This window comes from Myotis brandtii, unplaced genomic scaffold (genome assembly GCF_000412655.1).
Source record: "Myotis brandtii unplaced genomic scaffold, ASM41265v1 scaffold49, whole genome shotgun sequence".
Taxonomy (NCBI): Eukaryota; Metazoa; Chordata; class Mammalia; order Chiroptera; family Vespertilionidae; genus Myotis; species Myotis brandtii.
Window position 1 is genome coordinate 6735674 of NW_005368707.1, and position 9144 is coordinate 6744817.

General features: G+C 38.0%; 1 protein-coding gene and 1 pseudogene across 1 annotated transcript in view; one reads left to right on the forward strand and one right to left on the reverse strand.

Moving 5' to 3' along the window:
• LOC102238926 overlaps nucleotides 1–6066 on the forward strand; it is a 16507-nt pseudogene extending 10441 nt beyond the window's left edge.
• Nucleotides 1–9144, reverse strand: part of CCDC3 (coiled-coil domain containing 3) — a gene marked incomplete at its 5' end in the record, with an annotated part of 122468 nt that overhangs the window by 89885 nt on the left and 23439 nt on the right. The window lies entirely within an intron of this gene.

The window sequence follows — 9144 nt, forward strand, 5'->3', positions numbered from 1 at the left end:
GGGCTGAGGGCTGTTTTCAGACTGGCCACACCCCCTTCACGGTAAGGGTCCCCGCTGGGGTGCCTGGCCAGCCTGGGTGAGGGGCTGATGGCTGTTTGCAGGCTGGCCACAGCCCCCAGCCACCCAAGCTCCCAGTGGAGGCTGGCTGGAAGCAGGTATCTGGGATTTATTTATCTTCTATAATTGAAACTTTGTTGCCTTGAGTGGAGGCCACAGCCGGCCAGGGCAGGCGGGAAGCTTGGCTTCCTCCATCACCGGGGCAACCAAGCCTCCTGCTTGCTCCAGCTCCGTGGCTGCAGGCCGCCATCTTGGTTGGGTTAATTTGCATATAGTCACTCTGATTGGCTGGTGGGCATGGCTTTGGGCGTGGCTTTGGGCGTAGCGGAGGTGCAGTCAATTTTCATGTTTCTCTTTTATTAGATTAGATTTCATTTATATAAAATGTCCAAAATTGGCAAATCCCTAGAGACAGAAGGTGAGTGGCTGCCAGGGCTGGGAAGAGGGCAGAATTGGGAGTTACTGGTAATGGGTTCTGGGTTTCTTTTTAGAGGGATGAAAATGCTTTGGAAATAAATGATGATGGTTGCACATACCAGTAAACAAAGTGTACTTAATTGTACACTTTAAAAGGGTGAGTCTTACAGTGTGTGAATTATATCTCAATAAAAAAAAAGATTTAAAATCATGGTGAGATAGTATTACATACCTATCAGAATGGCTAAAAAAAGTGATAATAGCAAATGCTGGCAACAATGCAAAAAACTGGATCACACGTTGTTGGTGGAAATATAAATGACCCAGCCACTTTGGAAAATAGTTTGGAAGTTTCTTTTAAAATGAAAAAATTGATTTACTATATGACCTAATAATGACAACCTTGGGCATTTTACTGCAGAGAAATGAAAACTTAAGTCCATACAAAAACCTATACATCAATGTTCAAAGTAGCTTATTCACAATAGCTAGTAACTAGAAACTAGCAGTAAATGTTCTTCAGTGAGTGATTTAACAAAGGATGGCACACCTATAATGAGAAATATTACTCAGCAATCAAAAGAAAGACAACAACTTGGATTAACCTCAGGGAACTTTGCTGAGTGAAGAAGACAATCTCAAAAAGCTATGTACTGTAAGGTCCTACCTATATAACCATTGAAATAAAATTCTAGAGAGAACAGATTAGTGGCCACCAAGGTTTAAGAATGGGTGAGGAAGAAGGTGCTGCTATAAAGGGGTAGCACAAGAGGCCCTGGGGTGATAGGGCAGTCTATATCTTGGTTGAGGTGGTAGTGACAGGAAGCTACACATGTGACAAACTTGTCTAGAGTTTTACACGCTAGTAAAATCCTCATACATTGACAATTTCTCAAAAGGCTAAACATAGAGCTACCATATGATCCAGCAATTCTACTCCTAGGTATATACCTGTGGTCGGCAAACTGCGGCTCGCAAGCCATATGCGGCTCTTTGGCCCCTTGAGTGTGGCTCTTCCTAAGCCTTAGGAGTACCCTAATTAAGTTAATAACAATGTACCTACCTATATAGTTTAAGTTTAAAAAATTTGGCTCTCAAAAGAAATTTCAATTGTTGTACTGTTGATATTTGGCTCTGTTGACTAATGAGTTTGCCGACCACTGGTATATACCAAAGAGAGATGAAAATATATATCCACATAAAATGAGAGAGAGAGAGAGAGAGAGAGAGAGAGAGAGAGAGAGAGAGATGCATGTATAACTGGTGACACCTGAATTAGCTCTGTGGACTTTACCAATGTCATCACTTGGTTTTGCTATTGTACTATAGTTATATAAGATGTTCACCATAGGGGAGAATGAGGGAAGGGTACCAAAAACCTCTCTCCATTTCTTTGCAGCTGCTAGTGAATCTATATTTACTCCAAAATAAAGTCTTTTTTACAGTAATTATATAGTAAAGCATTAGTCAATGTTTAAGAATAATTGCTGTGTTTCAATAAAATTCATAGTTGATGGCAAAAGTAGAAAAGAAATGACAGCCAGCACAGTCAGCCACAAACCACCCCCTCTATGTGTAGGAGGGAGTTCTCCTCTTACTGTGAATGCCCACACTCAAAAACAAGTCAAGAACATCCAGTGTGGACCACACATGTATCCTCACTGGTCCTCTATTTTCCTGCATGCAGCTCGACTATCATCTCTGGATCTTCATTCTTGCTCTTCTCTGTCTGAATTCATCCTCTTCTCTTCCCTCCACCTATCCTAATCCTTCCCTCCTCATGAGGCCCAGAAGCAGTAGCCATCTTCCCATGTGGGTTAATTGTATTCCTCCAACTACATACTGGAGTTCAGACACCAGGTGCCCTTCTACTGTATTCTCCATAATACATGACACAATGCTAAGAATGTAGGGGGTACTCAAAAATCCTTGTTGATGGAATAAAAGCCGGTCTGCCTTGAGGTCTTTTATTCTTACTCTCATGAAGGAGAATGGGTACATGTGAAGACATATGAGCCATGACAAACGTTTCACACATAATCACTACTTTGTACTTTCAGATGTCATTTCAGTTGGTTTCAATACAGTGCTGTGAATGAGGCATAGTAGATATAATTAGACCCATTTTACAGGTAAGGCAACTGAGTTCAGAATGTTCAGTGATTTCCAAAGTCACAGTTGATACTGATTCAGGTTTAGAACCCAAGACTCATTCTAAAGCCCTACCAAGTTGCAAATCACCACATTAAAACTTTATTTTTAAGAAGGTTCATTATTAAAATTCAAATCTTCACAAAGGAAGTGTAACGTTTTGCAGCACAAGATGTGGTGTTTAGCCAATACCTTGGAAGTGGCTGAAGCCCTGTAGAAAGAGGACAGAGAATAAATGTCTTAAAAGACATTTGATCAAGGACAAATTGGAAGAACACAGGAAAATGTCCACTTCCAAAATATATCCTAAATCCAGGCATTTCTCCCAGCGCCACTGCTATCTACTCCCTCACTCAAGCCTCTAGTCCTCAGATCATATCACTCCATTCAATGGCTTCCCAAAGCACAAAGATCTAAACTTCTTATCCTTGCTTAGAAAGTTCTAAATGGTGTGGCTCTTGCTCACCTCTCCAAATTCATCTTATTCCATTCTTCCTCCACCAACAATGCTCACACATACTTTTCCAACCCTCAAGTGTGCCAGGTATCTGTCTTGGCCAGTAGCATTGGTTTTCTCTTCTACCTGGAATGCTTTTCTGCCTGACCTTTGTTTAGCTGGCCATGTGTCATTCAAAGTTCAGTGTGTTTTCACCTCAACCAAAGTAGTTACCAGTTCCTATCTATTACTTTCTTTTAATTCTTTGCCAAACACCTATCACTATCTGACATTTGTTTCATTGACTGATATATTGCCTGTCTCTCCCTCATCCCACTGCAATGTAAGTTCTAGAAGGGAAGGGAGACGTTTACTTTTGTTCTTTTTTGTATTCCCAGTGCCTAACACATAGTAGCTGTTCAATAAATATGCGTAGAGGAAGGCAGGAAGGAAGAAAAAGACTACCACCCTACCTACTTCACAGCTCTGGCTCTATTTGGCCAAACGAATGGCCTAGTAATGACAACCTGAGAGTAGAGTAATAGCCTTCACCTAAGAAGTAAATGAATTACATGATCATAGAAACCTTAAAGGCACCGTGAAAATAGTATAGTTATAGGTCATCTTGCAAGGTCTAGATCAAGCCCCCTCTCTTCTCTGAGATCTTCCTGGAATACTCAAGGCCTCTCTACTCCCTCCCTGCTCTGACTTCCTAGAGCTTTATTGCCCACACTACCCATGGGAAATGTAATAATCCCCGTATTTTCATTGGTATGAGTGCCTACTATGTGAGGGAACCCTGCTGGGTCTTGAGAATATAATGATGAATAAGGAGTTTATATATAATTTACACCCTGGTTCCAGGCCATAGATATTAAAACAATATTTGCATAATTCATTACTTGACTATATTTGTGGTAAGTGACACAAAGAAAAGTAAGTGTGTACTAACAGCATAATTGGAGGACAAAACCAGACCAGCTGGATAAAGGAAGGAAAGCAGGTAGGAAGTGGGTCAGGGAAGTAACAGTTACTCTGTAAGCAGAAAGCCTCTCCAGTGTAGGAGGCAGAAGACCAGTGAGCCAAAAATAGAATGGACTTAAAGTCAGGAGACCATGGTCTCACTTTTAGTCCTATCACTGTCTACCCACATTCCATTTCACTTATCAGGCTTCAGTTCACTTAACTGTGATTATTAATATCAGAAATAATTAAAGTGTTTGTAGAACCCTCAGAAAAATAAAATATTACCACATAATTTTCCAGAGATAAAATCATTTAATTTCAACAAACAAAACATTTATTGAGCATGTTTTATGTGCTTAATACAAAGATCCATAAAGGTGAATGGATAGTAAGGACAGTCCAGATTAGAATCCAGATTCTCCTGAATCCCAGCACTGGATTCTTTCCAAAGGTATCCACAGCCCTCTACAATCTGGTCCAACTCTAGCTAGGCAATTTCCCACTATTCTCAATGTTAGCAGCCCAATGGCTGAAATCATCCCAATCAATGTTTACTCCATGTCTTCTGAAATTCTGGGCCCCATTATGAGGTCACACATTCCCCTTTCATAGCTCAGATTGTGAAATGGTCCCTAACTTTGAGTGTTTGTCTCAAGTAACACCTTCTCTTGTACCATTCTCCTATCACCAAGTTGGTCTACAGCAGTGGTTCTTGAAGTCTACAATTTCTGGGGGATCCTGAGATCCTTTCAGGGGGTTCATGAGATCAAAACTATTTTTGGAATAATACTAAGATGTATTTTTTACTGTGTTGACATTTGCACTATTGGTGCAAAAACAAAGGTGAGTAAAACTGCTGGCACATAGAGCATGTCAAGGCAGTGACAGCAATTATACTAATAGGCATTATGTTCTTCAGTGCCTTGTGTGGGGAAAAAAGAAAAGCCAATTTAATTTAAGAATGTCCTTGATGAAACAGTAAAAATCATTCATTAAACACTGACCCTTGAGTAAACATGTTTTACTCATGTTTACTCAAGGGTCAGAAGCACACATAAAGCACCCCAGCTGCTTTTCAAAGTACAATGGTTGTCAAGGGAAAGCACTGTGTGACTGAGTTCTGAGCTGAAATAGTGGCTTTCTCCATGAAATACTGTTTTTACTGGAAAGAATAAACAACAGATAAACTAGAGTTATTCAGATTTGAGTATTTAGGGACATTTTCTTGAAAATAGACAAAGTAAGCCTGTCACTTCAAAGAAAATAACTACCAGTATTTGTTCTAGAATTTTAGAAAATTTGACACTGTGTGCTTGACATTTTCCCAATGCTAAAAGACTTTCTTGATTACACTGATGGAATATTAATGAATAGAATTTAAAAAATTTTTTAAATACCATTTTAGAGCAGTTTTAGGCTTATAGCAAAATTGAGCAGGAGGTACAGATTAATATCATATAAATTAACATATGCAAAATCTGTATAACTGAATTTTCTAAATGGTAAATTCACCATGTTACAAAATCATGCATTGGGAAAAAAAAATCCAAAGTGCATGACAGACTAATGGATTTTCATATAGGAATACAAAAAGTTCATTGATAAAATTTCAGATTCTGCAGTGAAACTAACTTCTAAGAAAATACCACTTTTTGGAGTTTTGATGTGTCAAAGAAGAATACAGGTGCTAAAATATCTGTTAAACTGAAGTTACGTTCCTCCATCCCTAAGAGGTCTATGTTCTTGAGCAAACAGCCTGGTAAACTAGACTGTCTCAGCAAACTTCCAGGGACATTTTAAATCAAATACTTCTAGGGCAGCACAGAAGATCTCGATAAACTGAGTTCTGACTGTCTTCATCCAAACCTCACTTTAAAAACTACAGATCATCTTTCCCATTCCCATTTGCTTTTGATAATCAGAAATGATTACTGTTCTTTCCTTCCCTGCAGTGTATTCTACCCAAGTTTGGCCAAATGTTCTTAATGGGCCTGGTCAAAAAGAAGCATCAACTTCCAGTGCCAGTCGAGATGAAGTAAGCTGGAAGCCTATGACTTTTCCTGATTACAATTAAAATTCTCTGCACATAATACCAAAAGCAACTACCTGTGGACTCTGACAACTAAATAATTAAAGGCAATAGGACCTGAACAAATGAGGATGAATCATGGAATTATGCAGCAAAATCTCCAGGAAAAATCCCCTATCTATCCAGAAGACCCAGCAAGAGGGCTCCAATGTACTGGAGAGTATGGAGAAAGTCCCTGGTTTTCTCTCACCCAGCCTTGCCCTAAGGCCAACCCCAGGTCTGCACTGCTGTAGTGGCACAGGCTGGAAGAAATAGATAACCTGAATAGTCCTGTCTATTAAAGAAATTGAATTGTTTGCAGATACCATGATCCTTTATGTATAAAACCCTAAATGCTCCCCCCGGAAAAACTATTAGAACTAATAAACAAATCCAGTTAAGTTATAGGATACAAAATCAATATGCAAAAATCAATTGCATTTCTTTGTACCCACAATGACCTATCTGAAAAGAAATCAAGAAAACAATCCCATTTGTGATAGCATCAAAATGAATAAAATACTTAGGGATAAATTTAACCAAGAAGATAAAAATATGTGTGCACTAAAAACTTTAAAGCATTGATTAGAACCTGGCCAGTATGACTCCGTGGTTGAGTGGTGACCTATGAACCAGGAGGTCACGGTTCAATTCCAGGTCAGGGAACATGCCTGGGTTGTGGGCTCGATCCCCAGTGGGGGGCATGCAGGAGGCAGCTGATCGATGATTCTCTCTCATCATTGATGTTTCGGTCTCTCTCCCTCTCCCTTTCTCTCTGAAATCAATAAAAATATATTTTAAAAAAACATTGGTAAGAGAAATTTTAGAAGACAAAAATAAATGAAAACATACCCCAGGTTTATGGATTGGAAAAATTAATATTATTTAATTAATATAAAATTAATAAGTATTTGCTAAATGTAATATAGGAACATTTTAGCAATATTAATTTGGATTCTAGATTACTAGAATCCAAAAGCAATCTAGAGAGTTAATACAATCCCTATCAAAATTGCAATGGCATTTTTCACAGAAATTAAAAAAATAATTCTAAGTTTCATATGGAATACAAAAAAAATAGATAAAATAACTTGAATAGCTAAAGCAATATTGAGAAAGAAGAACAGAGTTGGAGGCATCATGCTTCCTGATTTCAAACTATATTACAAGCTACAGTAACCAAAACAGTATGGTATTGGCATAAAAACAGACACACAGGTCAATGGAACAGAATTGAGTATCTAGAATTAAATGCATGCATAGGTAGCCAGTTAATTTACAACAAAGAAGGCAAGAATATACAATGGGGAAGAAACAGTCTCTTCAATAAATGGTGGGGAAACTGAACAACCACATACAAAAGAATGAAGTGGGACCACTGTTTACACCATACACAACAAATCAACTCAAAATGGATTATATACTTGAATGTAAGACCTGAAACCATAAAACTCCTAGAAAAAACCTAGGCAGTGAGCTCCCTGACATGGGTCTTGGCAATGATTTTCTTGGATTTGACACCAAATGCAAGGGTAATAAGAGCAAAAATAAACAAAGTGCCTACATCAAAACGACTCTATGCAGCAAAAGAAACCATCAACAAAATGAAAAGGCAACCTACAGAATGGGAAAAATATTTGCAAAACATATATCTGGTAATGGGTTAATAATCAAAATATATAAGGAATTCATACAACTCAACAGCAAAAAAAAACAAATAACCCAATTTAAAAATGGGCAGAAGATCTGAAGACATACAAATAGCCAATTAATCATCAGGGAAATGCAAGCCAAAACCACAATAAGATATTACCTCACACCTGTTAGAATGGCTATTTTCCAAAAAAATAAAAGATTACATATGTTGGCAAAGATGTGAGGAAGACGGAACGCTGGTGCACTGTTGGTGAAAATGTAAATTGGTACATCCACTATGGAAAACAGTATGAAGTTACCTCAAAAAAATTAAAAAAGGAACTACCATAATAGCCATCAATCCATCTTCTGGGTATATAACCCAAAAAAAGAAATCATTAGGTGAAGGTGAGGGACATTTTCCCTCCCATATTCACTGAAGCATTATTTGCAATAGCCAAGATATGGAAACAACCTGTTTCTGTTGACAGGTGAATGGATAAAGAAATTATGAAATATTATTCAGCCTTTAAAAAGAAGGAGATTCTGCCTTTTGGACAACATAGGTGGACCTTGAGAGCATTATGCCAAGTGAAATAAGTCAGACAAAAAAGACAAATACCATATGATCCCACCTACATCTGAAATCTTTTTTTTAATGAGATACACACCCATTAGAATGTCCACTTTTTTTTTACCTAACATCAAATACTAATGAGGATGCAGAAGTGGAGTGCTCCCACATTGCTAATGCGAATGCAAAATGGTAGAGCCACTCTCAAAAATAGTGTTTCAGTTTCTTATAAAGTTGAACATACACTTACTTATGATTCAGCAAACCCAAAAGAAACTGGAATTCATGTTCACCCAACACCTGCACATGTATGTTTATAGAAGCTCCAGTAGCCTAATACTATAAACAACCTAAATATATCTCAGCTGGTAAGTAAAGAAATAAAACTGTGGTGCATTCCTATAATAGACTACTTCTTAGCAATAAAAAGAAGTGACCTATTGACACACACAACATGGACGAATCTCAAGTGCATCCTGATAAGTAAAAAAAAAAAAAGCCAAAGTAAAAAATGCAACATGCTAACAAACTGCATTATTCCATTCATATGACATTCTGGAAAATGCAAAACTAGTGGTGGAGAACAAATCAGTGGTTCTCAGAAGTTGAGTTGGGTGAGGGTCTGACTATAAAGGGGTGATACACGGAAGGTTTTCTGTGATGATGGAACTTTTCTATATCGTGGTTGTAGTTGTGAATATACAGCCATGTGCATTTGTCAAAATTCATAACTGTACATGAAAAAAGAGTAAATTTTACAGCATGTGGATTTTAAATATTAAGTAACCTACAAAAATCTCTCTCAATTTTGTTTACTTTGCTCCTCCCCCTCCCCACCAC